We start from the raw sequence: 13,866 nt of genomic DNA, 5'->3' as shown, positions 1-13,866 counted from the left end.
GAGCCTGTTCAAGCCGTCCACCAGTTGCTGCATCAGGGGAACTTCAAACCCCAGTGTCTCTAGCACCAAAAGGCGCCGACGCCAGCAACTGCGCCAGGAGGCGCATAAGAAAGGCTCGGGGCTCCCGCAGCAAGGTATGCGTGTGGGTGTGCCCCTGCCATGCCCAGGCAAAGCCCGGGCCAAGGGCAGGCCCATCTGCGCCCGTCCGTGGCCGTGCGAGGCCGGGTTGGGCCTACTTACTCTCTTGGCTGGTGAATATGACACAAGTGCTGCTCGAAGGACACAGTAGCCTAGGGGTGCATCGCGGAGAAGATTCGGTTGCAGCGTTGCTGATGATAGAGTGGCATGTTATTTTGAAATTTGTAGGGGTGCATCATAATCGTAGGTAGTCAGCACCCGGATATTTAGAGGACTGTATTAACCTGTGGCTATTAGAAATGCAGTACTAAAACAGCATATATTAGTGTGATTAGAAATGTATCCATACCGTTTTGAAGACCAATGTAGTGTTTAATCGAAAATGTACTTTGGGTAATGCAAAATGTATTAGTTTACGTATAAAGTGATGCATTAGGATTAAACGTGCACCATATTAAGTTTGCACGTGTGGATTTGCTTATTCAGGTAATGAAATGTAATGCATTTGATGACTGTGAATGAAATGCTTAAAACTTGACTTTAGAAATGTATGTTTAAATATGTAAAGGTCTGATTGCACATAAATACAAAAAGAAGCCTATTTGTGATTTCTTATGTTAGCTGAATATTGTAGTCCTGAAATGTATTTTTCCTTGGGAAGGCTCCTTTTCTTAGTCGAATATAGTCAGCAGAATGTGTGTCTGCAAGGACGATGTGCTCACATGCTTTCTGTTGCAGGTGCAAGGACACACATCTCGTTAGGCAGAATAACACTTTTGTTTTAGGAGTTAGGATGGTGGGAGAAGCCGCCATGGGAGTGTACAGGAATGCAGATATGATACTTTAAGCGGAGAAGGTGCCTGGGATGCAAGGACACAGCAATGGTTTTGGATGAAGTCAGAGTTTCGATGGAAAACTACTGAAAGAAGACCTGTTTGAAAGGGGCGTGCCAAAGGAGTGTTCTACTGTTTTGTGATTTTGTATTAGGGACAGAACCCCCGAGGGTGGGGCAGATGAGGACTAGAGGGGAAGCGAGAAGGAGCATCTTAGAACGAACTCTGTGGCTTTGGCTACTTACTTATGCAAAGTGAGGATACTTCTGAGGAAGTCTTCACTGTTGACACCTTTTCCTTTTACCTGGGAATGATGCTAAGTGGGGATGCCACTTTAGCGGTAGTGTAGGGATAGATTAATTATCTTTCCTTTCTTTAAGTTAATGCAGTCCAAGATACAAATTGGGTCTGTTATTGTCTGCCTGATGCTTTTGAATAAGCGTGGGCGTAAAATCCATTTCGTTCGCGAAATTTGCGGATTTTTGGCAAATTCGCAATTCGCGCGAATTTTCCCCAAAATCCGCAAATTCGCAAACTGCGGATTTTTTTGCTTGGTCGCACTGGAAAAATACAATATCGGGCGCGCTGCGTTGACTTATCATGATTCTGAGTCCGCCGAGTTGTATTTCTTGCTGCGTGATCGTGCGAGAGTTTTTCGACCGCGATTATGTCATCGCGGCCCGCCATCTTGCAGAGCGAGAGTTTTACAACGCGAGTACGTCATAAGGGCCCGCGATCACGCATCGCGGGAGTAAACAATGCCGTACACGTAGATGCGACGCGCAGCTGACTTCCGGCGGGAGATTTGAACAGCTCGCTTTCCCGAAATTGCAAAAATTGCAATTATGCACAAGAAATCCACCGCAGGCAGCATAAACCTTCTGAAAATGATGATTTTGACCAGAATAACTCCTCAGATTGACATTTGGCTGCACTTTTTGGTGCAAGTAGTCAATTTTTTGGGTGGGGGGAGGAAGGAAGTGCCCCAGAGTCTCCAACTTCCTGTTCCTGTCCAGCAGGCTCCTCCCAGTGCTTTTTCCATGTCCTGGTCACTTTTCATTTGGATCTGGAGCTGGAAGGATTACTTTTTGTGGCTGCTGCTGGATATTTGGATTTGAGGACTTTTTGGACTTTGGAGATTGGTTCACCTTTGGACTTGAGATTTTACAAGTAAGTTGGTGTTGTTTGTTTGGGGCATTGCAGTTGCTGCAACAACAGTTTTTTATTTTATTTATTTTTTAAAATTTTTATTAGCACAACATAGAAAAAAAGGGGAGCAGTTATACAAAAAAAATGAAAGAATATGCATTGTATGGTCCATGAGAGCAAAACAGGCTTATCTGGGTAGCCACAGTATCCAGTAGGCCCTGTGTTAGTCATGGGTGCATGATTCAACTGTTTCTGTGATTTTTTCTTTAACTTAATTCTCATTTACGTCATGAAATTTTAGCTCACTGTTATATGTTTTCTTTTTTTAATTTTGGGGTGCCTGTAAAGCCTCACTATCCAGTAGGCCCAGGGGCAGTGAGTGGTGCATGGACAAAGTCTTTCTGTGGGATGTCTTTAATTTAGACATCATTGAGGGCATGGATGGCATTGGATTGCGGTGATTTTTGTGTGTTTTTTGACTTTTTGGGGTGGTGTTGGGGCCTGGCCATGTGGGTGGGGGCCATTTTGAGGCCTGGCCATGTGGCTGGGGGTCCAGGGGCCATTTTGAAGCCAGGCAGTGTGCTCAGGCCTGCACCCAGTTTGCCTTGCTTTCTTCCATTAGGGTCAGGGGTAGTGAGTGGTGCATGGACCAAGTCTTTCTGTGGGGCGTCTTGAATTTAAACATCATTGAGGGTATGGATGGCATTGGATTGTGGTGATTTTTGTGTGTTTTTCGACTTTTTGGGGTGTTGTTCGGGCCTGGCCATGTGGGTCAGGGCCATTTTAAGGCCTGGTCCAGGCAGGGCCTGGCCATGTAGCTGGAGGTCAAGGGCCCATTTTGAAGCCAGGCAGTGTGCTCAGGCCTGCACCCAGTTTGCCTTGCTTTTTTCCATTAGGCCCAGGGGTAGTGAGTGGTGCAAGGACCAAGTCTTTCTGTGAGGTGTCTTGAATTTAAACATCATTGAGGGCATGGATGGCATTGGATTGTGGTGATTTTTGTGTGTTTTTTGACTTTTTGGGGTGTTGTTGGGGCCTGGCCATGTGGGTGGGGGCCATTTTGAGGCCTGGTCCAGGCAGGGCCTGGCCATATGGTGGGGGTCAAGGGGCCATTTTGAAGCCAGGCAGTGTGTTCAGGCCTGCACCCAGTTTGACTTGCTTTCATCCGTTATGCCCAGGGGTAGTGAGTGGTGCAGGGACCAAGTTTTTCTGTGGGGTGTCTTAAATTTAAACATCATTGAGGGCATGGATGGCATTAGATTGTGGTGATTTGTGTGTGTTTTTTGACTTTTTGGGGTGTTGTTGGGGCCTGATCATGTGGGTGGGGGCCATTTTGAGGCCTGGTCCAGGCAGGGCCTGGCAATGTGGCTGGGGGTCAAGGCTCAAGGGGCCATTTTGAAGCCAGGAAGTGTGCTCAGGCTTGCACCCAGTTTGCCTTGCTTTCATCCATTATGCCCAGGGGTAGTGAGTGATGCATGGACCAAGTCTTTCTGTGGGGTATCTTGAATTTAAACATCATTGAGGGCATAGATGGCTTTTTGGGGTGTTTAACTGATGTTCCTCTGGCTTCCATTGCTATTAGGTGCAAAAGAGAGCCACCAGTGCCAGGAAGAAGTCCTGCAGCGGTGTGTGCAGTACAACGTCACGTGACGTCACGTGTGGCCACAGACAAGACTACTCTGCAACTCGTGCAACTGCGGCCTGCTGTTCTGACATCTGAAGAAGATGGGCCCAAAGAAAGGTGGCGGTAGTGCCTCAGCGAAAAAAGTTGCCAGTGCCACTGCCAGTAAGAAGGAGCAGAAGAAGCAAGTGGCACCACCTACCAAGGAGACTGGTGTGCCCACCGACACCTTTTTTGGGAGAAAAAAAACGACACCTGCAGCAGAGGCGGTGTCCGCCGGGGACCAAGCTGGAAGCAGCACCTCCACTTCATTTGGCTCAGTGCCAACACGCCAAGTTAGGTCCAAGACCATGAGTGCTGCTGAGGCAGCCACTTTACTTTCTCAATCACCATCGACCAGTGATGTTGGCTCATCAGAAGAAAGTACCATCCAATCAACGCCGGGTGTAACTCAGCTGACGAGTGTTCAACAACCACAGCCACAACGACAACCACAGGTGCAACTAGTACAAGCGCAAGTACATGGGCAAGGAGAGGCGCAAGTAGAGGCGCAAGGAGAGGCGCAAGGAGAGGCACAAGTAGAGGCGCATGGAGAGGTGCAACTAGAGGTTTATGGAGCGGCACAACTGCCTACAACGCTTGTTCCTCCAGAAGTAGGGGCACGTCAGGAAATTGATATTCAAGTGGAGGTATCATCCGAGGAAGCCACTCCTCCTGATGATGATCCATTGTCTTCCAGATCCCCAGCAAGCAAAAGGTCAAGGGGGGCTACTACTACTACAAGTTCTTCTTCTAGCCCCCTTCATTCTGATGATCTTGATCTTGATTGGAACCCAGCAATGCAGTCTGAGAGTGAGTCACGCCATGAGCCAACAAAGGTAGCTAAGCCGAAAAGGAAGATTCCCGCAAAGTTTCAACTTATGGGTGATGACGACGAACAAGAAGTGGTGTCTTCTGCTGCTGATGAACAGTCTGACGACGACCCAGTCATCACAGTCGTCACTCCAGCCCCAGCGGGCATGCAGCAGACAGACATTTTCACCCTATCCCGAATGGCTGCTGAGCGGTATGTTGGCGGCGTGGCACTGGTACCACCACCAACGCAGTTAACTACAACACCAGCACGACCTACAGCTTCCATATTTTTTAGTCAGAAGGGCTGGCAGAGACCTCCATCCTGCTCGACCTTAAGTAGTGGTTCTGTAAGTGAACAACAGAAACAAATTCAGCCACGCCCATCCTCCACTTCATCTGGCATTGAAAGTCAAAGTAACACCTCCATCACCAGCAGACATCTCCAGTCCCCAGTTTGGGACTTCTTTACTGTTAGCGAAAAGGCGGAAAACATGGTTGTTTGTTCGATTTGTAAAGTATTAGTTAGTCTGGGTAAGCCTGGTACCAACTATGGCCAGAGAGGTCATCTCAAAAAACACCACACTATCCAGTGGGATGCGCACCTAAGGAACATCCAGGAAGCCAAAGTAGAACTGATCCAAATGTATCCATTCACATTGCATCTGATGCTGATGGGGGGCTGATTGTGCAGGGGGAGTCAAGAACCGACCAACATTTTTTCTGGTACACCCAGTACCCATGGCAGCACCTTTGCAGTGGTAGCGCCCACGCCCTCTACCCCTGCAACATGTATGAGGCACACTAAGAGTCTGGGAGAGACACCAATGCGAAAAAGTACATCAATGAGCCTAACTGGTTTGAAGAAGTCTGCATCATCATCATCATCACGTAAAACGGTCCAGCCCACCATTAGAAGCATGTTTTGGTCGGATGCGCCATTTGAACGCAAACACCCAACGGTACGTCTGAATAACACAAAGCTGGTTAAAATGCTAGCGCTGGACCATCTCCCTTTTTCTTTCGTGGAAGGGGTGGGCTTCCTAGAATTTGTGGCAACAGTCTGCCCTAAGCCTAAGTCTAAGACTAAGCTAAGTCTGCCTTAAGCCTGCCCAATTCCGAGACTCCTCCCTGTACTGTTTTGCTCCATTACATAGTATCATTAATGCCTCCTTTTCTACAGGAGTGGTGCCAGCAAAATGGAAACAAGCATGGGTCTCCCCTATACTAAAGAAGCCTACCTTAGACCCTCAAAAGCCCGAAAATTTCAGACCCATATCATTGCTCCCCTGGGCCACTAAGATCGCTGAGTCCCATGTAAATACCATCCTCACTAATGTTTTAAACTCCAACAACACTCTGGATGATACTCAGCACGGATTTCGTGCCGGGCATAGCACAGAGACGGCACTCCTGGCTATGACGGAGCACCTTCGGGCCTCCCTGGACCAGGGTCAAACAGCGGCACTGATCCTATTAGACCTCAGTGCCTCATTTGACACTGTTTCCCACCAGATCCTGCTCTGCCGGCTTGAAGAGGTAGGGATCACTGATATGGCTCTTGCCTGGTTTAGGTCATTCCTGACCAACAGATCATTTTGTGTCTCCACTCCTCCCTTCCTCTCTAAGGCTTACTCTATTGGACAGGGGGTTCCTCAGGGATCGGCTTTGAGCCCCACCCTGTTCAATTTGTACGTCCAGCCGCTGGCTGCTGTCCCCAAAACGTGGGACCTTAACATCGTGTCCTACGCTGACGACACGCAGCTTGCGGTCGCTCTATTGGAAGGAAAGGACATGGACCATCTCAAATTAAACTCAGACCTGGCTGCTGTAGCAGAGTGGCTAACAGCCAACTGTCTACAACTTAATGCTGCCAAGACGGAGGTGTTATTGGTGGGCAAAAACCCGGAACTTTGGGGAGATCACTGGTGGCCTTCTAACCTGGGAAAGGCTCCTACACCTAAGCCAGAAGTAAAAAACCTGAGAATCTGGTTAGATCCTGCTCTAAGTTTTATCACCCAAACAAAAAAGGTTGCCGCTACATGCTTCGGCATTCTACGCAGTTTAAAAGCAATTCTGAAATATTTCGACCCAGATACCAGACAAGTGATTGTCCAATCTACGGTGCTGTCCAGATTGGATTATGCCTCTTCTCTGCTTCTTGGGACCAACAAACAGAAACTGCCCGTTTGCAACGCGTTCAGAATGCGGCTGCAAGAGCTGTAATAGGGCTGCCCAGTTTTAGCTCTACCTCCAAAACCATTCGCAAACTTCACTGGCTTCCAGTAGCCCAGTTAATACAGTTTAAGGTCTTATGTATCTCTTTTAAAATTTTAAAACAGTCTAACCCCAAAATGCTAAAACCTTTGCTGAAGATGTATGTGCCCACGCGGGCCCTTCGCTCAGCTGGTCAGAATCTGGTTGAAGTCCCCCGGTTCAAGCGCAGTAGAGCCGGCGGTCGTTCCTTTCGGTTCCTAGCAGCAAAACTATGGAACACTCTACCAGGCCACATTCGAGAAATAAACGATTTGTACCAATTTAGGAAAGGCATCAAAACTCATTTATTCCCTTAATTTCCAGGTGTCTCTCTGTTCTCTGTTGTGTTTTGTTCAGGATTAGCGCCGAGAGGCCCCTTTGCTGGGGCAGCTGTGCGCTTTACAAATTCCCATAACATAACATAAATGGAAGGTTCCTAGCCGGTCCTATTTTGCCAGAGTTGCGGTTCCAGCACTACATCAAGATGTGCTGGAGGTGATTGGGGCAGCTTTGCAGAAGAGTGCTGTTCACACTATCCACTTGACAACAGACATGTGGACCAGTTGCCAAGCCCTTGATTACATGTGCATCACTGCACACTGGGTCTCTTTTGCAGGGGTTAGAGACAAGACAAATGCAGGTGTTGACCTGGACACAGTTTTTCAAGCTACTCGGAAACATGCAACATTAGCCATGTTTGCCATGGAGAAAACTCATACTGCACCTAACCTTTTGGACGAGTTTGATAGGAAGGTCTCTGAATGGCTGCATCCAAGAAATCGAATGGATGGTTATGTTTCCACGGATAATGGCAGTAATATAGTTAAGGCCATGCAGCAAGGTGGCTATTTCAGAGTGCCCTGTTTGGCGCACAGTATTAACATTGTGGTGCAAGATTTCTTGAAAAAAGAAAACACAGTCAGCAAGTTACTGACCACCTGCCGAAGAATCTGCACACATTTCAGCCATTCTTTTAAGGCCCGGAAGAAGCTGTGGAGCATTCAACATGAACGTAGACTGCCAGTCAAAGGACTCATCCAGGAGGTGGCAACATGTTGGAACTCAACCTTTCACATGCTTGAGCGTCTGTCTGAGCAGTGGGGGGGTAATAAATGATTATGTCTATAAACTGGGTTCTAATATGAAAGATATGAGGCCAGAGTTGGAGGAATGGAAGCTAGTTGCAAGCCTGACAGACATGCTTCGTCCTTTTGAGGTCTTCACGCGTGAAGTCAGCAGGGAGGACTGTTCTTTGGGCAAAGCTATCTCATTGTTGGTCATGCTAGAGCACCAACTAAAGGCGGAGTCTTCAACGTTCCGAGATGATGCTGAAAAGCAAGACGCATATCAGTTGGCGGAGAGGTTATTAAGCCGCCTAGTTGACAATGAAAGGCTTAAAAACATACATACAGAACAACATTACATTTGTGCCACTATTCTGGATCCACAGTACAAAAAGGCAGTGGCCAGCTAAGCATTCATTCCTTTTGATGTAGCAGATGTTTCAAAGTACAAACATTGGCTAGCTGTGTCAGCCACTCGGTTCGAAAAAGAGCAGCAGAAAATTCAAGGAGCCGGCAGAAGTACAACTGAATCAGCAGGCCATCTGGCGTCAAGTTCCACTTCTGAATCTGTGGCCGAAGGGAGTCACTTTCCCTCACAGCCGTTAACGACACCAGCAGCAACCATATCATCACCCTCACCTGCACCAGGCCTAGCTATAATATTGTCGGAAGCGGATTGGCTAACTCATCTAGGGTTTTCTCGTTCCAGTGCTGCAAAGGCCACAGATGGTACGCAAAGTGGAGCAACCGTGGTAAACCTTGAGTCGATGGTGCAGGCCTATCTGGATGACCCAACAGAGGTCTTTGTTAATCAGAGCCCATTTCTGTATTGGTGTTGGAAAAGGCCTCTATGGCCACTGATCACCAACCTGGCTCTGAATAATTTACCTTGCCCACTTGCAAGCGTGTCTTCTGAACGTGTTTTCAGTGCTGCTGGTGCCATTGTAACTTCAAAAAGGACCCGCCTCTCGCCCAAAAATGTGGAGAGGTTAACACTGATCAAGATGAATCAGCACTTCATACCATCAGATTACAAAATACGTGAATGCACGCAGGAAGAAGAGGACACCGACTTAGGTGACGGAAGTTCTTCTCGGTTAGCTGACCTACTCCTGTCTCAATTCATAGAGTTTGAGGACGAGCTCTACTTCCCTGACACCGAGGCCTGAAAATGACTTCCTTTTTTTCCGTCCTTATTCACTTTTATTCCTGTGTGTCTTTCTGTGTTTTGCAACCTTTACCACAAGAAAACTCTCACAACAAGTTCATCAGCAGCACTGTCTTCATCTTATTTTCCTTATTGATTTGAAGGTGCCGCAGTCTGCATTCCTGAGGTTCACAAGTTCACAACTCAGTCATGCTCCTCTATCCTCCTCCTCTAGACTCCACCTATCCATTTCCTTCAAGGCAGATGGATAGATAACGATGAATAAAGAAACTTTGTTTTCATAGACGAGTCTCCTCAAGTGGGACTGAAGTTACTGACTGACTACATGCTTGCTGATTGCTGACAGAGTTACTTCTGAAATTGACAGGAGAGGCTGCCCTGAGTGCCCTCACTTTCCGAAGAAGATGTGGACAAAAAGTAGAAAAGGTAATGAATAATTGAGAAGATGGCATGCAGTGGACAGCAATGGCTGTCTGGTTCTGATGAAACCAATTGCTGTTTGGTTTTTGTGCATGAAATGAATCATATGTCTTGTCTTAGTTATTATTTAATCTTTTACACAGTAATTGTAACTCATGTCTACTACTCTGTTTTTTTTACCTTGTTTAATTCAAATTATACTTCAAATTCAGGGGCCACTATGTTGCATTTTACAATATGCAAAATGTCCTTGGAGTGGACTCACTTGCCAATATACCATGATGATTGATTAAATAATATATATTTTTTCTTTACAGTCACTCACTGGGATGGATGGATCATCAGCGTCGGTTTACAGAAGGACTATGGCCAATTCGAGAGTGGCAAACAGGTAAACCAGTCTACAACAACTACTACAGCAGAACTATATGTCTGTCTATTTGTGGTATGTAGTGGTCGAGGGTGAGGCAGTGTACTGTTGTTGTTATGCCAGGCAGAGTCCACTCCAGACAGCAGTTCATGTAAAATTGGGGCTATGTGGCTTGCTGCATGCAATTAGATATGCTTTGTCTGTCTGACAAAGAGCCTAGGTATGCTACATCAGGTTGCTTCACTCAGTGGTGCCTGCCTTGACCGTATGCATGGCACTGCCTCAAGCTTGGGTCAAACATCCGTTATGTTTGCGAAATTTGCTGTTTTTCGGTTTTTCGCGAATCTCGCAAAACTACCGAAAAATCGCAAATTCATGAGCGGAACGGATTTTTGGCCCATGCTTGCGGCAGGGCCATGCAGACGGTCAAGGCAGGCACCACTGAGTGAAGCATCCTGATGTAGCACACCTAGGCTCTTTGACACAGACAGACAAAGCATATCTAGGGTTTAGGGTTCAGTGCGATTTACTAGGGTTTTTGGGTTTAAGTTGGTAGGGTTCCAGCTGAGTCTAGGGATCAGGGCCCGATGCAGGCTCGTTCATAATGATGTTCACAAGGTTTTAGGGGGGTTTGGCGTTCTTTGGTCCAGAATTGGCAGAATTTTGGCCTTTTTTGGTGTTTTGCGGGCTCGTGTGTTTGGGTGAAAACTAAGTGTAAACTAGTCGTAGACCTTCTTCTTCTTCTTCTTCTTCTTCTTCTTCTTCAAAGAGCGCAGTGGTTAGATTTTGTTCTGCCTTGTTCAGATTCTTGGGAATCGCTGGAACAAGTGTCCAGGTAGGTTTTAAGAGGATCGAAGTAGTGGAAGTGCTGAAAACAGCAATTTTATGTGAACAGCACAATTTGCCATGTTTTGAATAAACCAGTATTGCATGTTTTTGGGGGGCTGTTTGGGGGTGTTCTAGATTTGTGGGGGTGAGTCAGGGGTCTTGGAGCACTGCTGGGAAGGTCTTCTTTTGATTGCAAGTGGTTTGAAGAAAATCCATGGTAGAAAAGGGGGGTTTGGGCCTAGTTGCAGACAGCGTTTCGGCACAATTTAAACTGAGGCCTAGCAGTATTGCGTGTTTTTGGGGGGCTGTTTGGGGCTGTTCTAGGTTTTTGGGGGTGGGTTTGGGGGTCTGGGAGCACTGCTGGGATAGTCTAATTTTGATTGCAAGTGGTTTGAAGAAAATCCATGGTGGGAAAGGGGAGTTAGGGCTTAGCTGCATAGAGCGTTTGGAGTGATTTTGACTGGTAGGCCGCAAATTTTGTAAGTGACACATTTTCCATTTTTTGCTTTTGGCCTGTTTGGGGGTGTTCTACTTTTTTGCGGGTGGGTTGAGGGGTCTGGTGGCATTGCTGGGAAGGTCTAATATCGGATGCAAGTGTTTTGGATAAAATCCATGGTGAAAAAGTTTTTCCGTTTTTGCTCACTTGCGTATTTTTGGTGGGCTGTTTGGGAGGGTTCTAGGTTTTTCGGTCTGGGAGCACTGCTGGGAATGTGTAATTGTGATTGCAAGTGGTTTGAAGAAAATCCATGGTGGGAAAGGGGAGTTAGGCCCTAGCTGCAGAGTGCATTTGGAGTGATTTTGACTGGTAGGCCGCAAATTTTCTAAGTGTCACATTTTCCATTTTTACTTTTGGCCTGTTTGGGGGTGTTCTACTTTTTTTGCGGGTGGGTTGAGGTGTCTGGGAGCATTGCTGGGAAGGTCTAATATCGGATGCAAGTGTTTTGGATAATATCCATGGTGAAAACGTTTTTCCGTTTTTGCTCACTTGCTTGTTTTTGGGGGGCTGTTAGGGGGGTTTAAGGTTTTTGGGGGTGGGTTTGGGGGTCTGGGAGCACTGCTGCAATAGTCTAAGTTTGATTCCAAGTGATTTGAAGAAAATCCATGGTGGGAAAGGGGGGTTTGGGCATAGTTGCAGAGTGGGTTTTGGCACAATTTGAAGTTAGGGTTCAACCTGTTAGCAGTATCGCATGTTTTTAGGGGGCTACTAGGGGGTGTTCTAGATTTCTGAGACTGGGTTCAGGGGTCTGGGAGCACTACTGGTAATGTCTAATTTTGAATGCAAGTGTTTTGAAATCCATGGTGGAAAAGGAGGGTTTGGGCCTAGTTGCAGAGTGCGTTTTGGCACTGTTTGGAGTTAGGGTTAGCACTTTCGCATTTTTTCTCGGGCCTACTTGGGGGTGTTCTACATTTTTGCGACTAGGTTCAGTGGTCTGGGAGCACTCCTGCGAATGTGTAATTGTGATTGCAAGTGGTTTGAAGAAAATCCGAGGTGAATTATTTTTTTTTTTTCCAAAATTGCATTTCTGTGGAGAGCTACTTGGGGGGGGGTTCTAGATTTTTGCGACTGGGTTTAGGGGTCTGGGAGCACTCCTGGGAATGTCTAATAATCATTGCAAGTGTTTTGAAGAAAATCCATGGTGGAAAAGGGGTCTTTTGGGCCTAATTTCAAAGTGCGCTTTCTGCTTGATTTTCAACTAGGCCTCATCCCCGTCGCAGTATTGCATGTTTTTGGGGGGCTACTTGGGGGGGTTCTACAGTTTTGTGCCTGGGTTACGGGGTATAGGGGCACTCCTGGGAATGTCTAATTTTGATTGCAAGTGTTTTGAAGAAAATCCACGGTGGAAAAGGGGGGTTTGGGCCTACTTGCAGAGTGCGTATTGGCACGTTTTGAACTTAGGCCTGTAGCACTATCGCATGATTTTAGGGTGCTAATTGGGGGGTTCTACATGTTTGCAACTGAGTTCAGGGGTCTGGGAGCACTCCTGGGAATGTCTAATATTGAATGCAAGTGTTTTGAAGAAAATCCATGGTGGAAAAGGGGGGTTTGGGCCTAGTTGCAGAGTGCTGATTGAAGCTCATTGCCTTTCATTCTTGCCGCCCCTACTGCCTCTGCCCCACCCCCTATCGTTCTGGGAAGTTCAGGGAGAGAGGGAGAGAGGCCGCCCAAGTACAGGCCCAGGAACAAGCACCAGCGCGGCTGCCGGTAGAGGCAGCTGCTAAGTAAGAGCCCGGGGGTGGGCAGCCTAGGCCACTCTGACTGGGTCCGACTGGCTGGAGGCACCCCCTGAGTGCTCCGCTCGTATGTAAAAAAACCGTCCCTCTGGACTTCCATTCTCCGCCCACCCCCATTCCAACCATTCAAACCAGAAGACATTCAGCTCCTTTCACCCAGATTCTACGCCAGCCGTAACCTCAAAGTACCGAGCAGGACAAAAATGCGCTCAGGTACCAAACGTCAGGCCTCATCATATAAAGCACCACGCAGCAAAAAGCCGAAGAAGTCAGACGCACCAAAGCAAGCACAAGCAACCCCACTTTTAGTTGCTCTGCGGCAAAGGGGGTGTTACGGCGATGGTGAGGTGACTAGGAAGTCAGTAAGTCCCCCTCAGCCTCCACCCAGCCCAGGCCATTTACCAGGATCTCAACCAAAGATTAATACATTTTTCTTTTTAAAAGACCCCGTCTCAGCTCTGTTGTCATCAACAAGGGAATCAAGGAACTTACCAAGTCCCATCCAACCAGACAAGACGACAATTCATAGTCACCCAGGAACCTCAAACTGTGGCAAATCACTGATGGATCATATTCGAACCTTAGAATCCTCTATTCAACATCAATCAGCGTCACTAACTGAGCAACTGCCCAGAGCTATTAAAAAAACTGAACTTGTCCAGGCAATGATTCACAATTCCAGTTCCCCACCAAAAAAACTCAAAACAATCAAGACTGGGCAAAATCTTGTCCTGCCCTCACCAATATCTCCAGGTCAGGATTCACTGGAAGCGCTTTTTAACGTCTTTAACAACAAGTCGAATACGGGGGACCACAACAATCCCCAAATTACTCCTGGACTCAGTAAACCAACGGCGCACTCAATTAAGAGGTTCACGAGACTGGAAGTCCAGCTTGTCTCCCCGTCTGGCTACCACCCTCCTAACTTGGATACTGCG

Source organism: Lissotriton vulgaris, chromosome 7 (assembly GCF_964263255.1).
Source record: "Lissotriton vulgaris chromosome 7, aLisVul1.2, whole genome shotgun sequence".
Lineage (NCBI taxonomy): Eukaryota > Metazoa > Chordata > Amphibia > Caudata > Salamandridae > Lissotriton > Lissotriton vulgaris.
Note: the sequence above shows the minus strand (reverse complement) of the source record.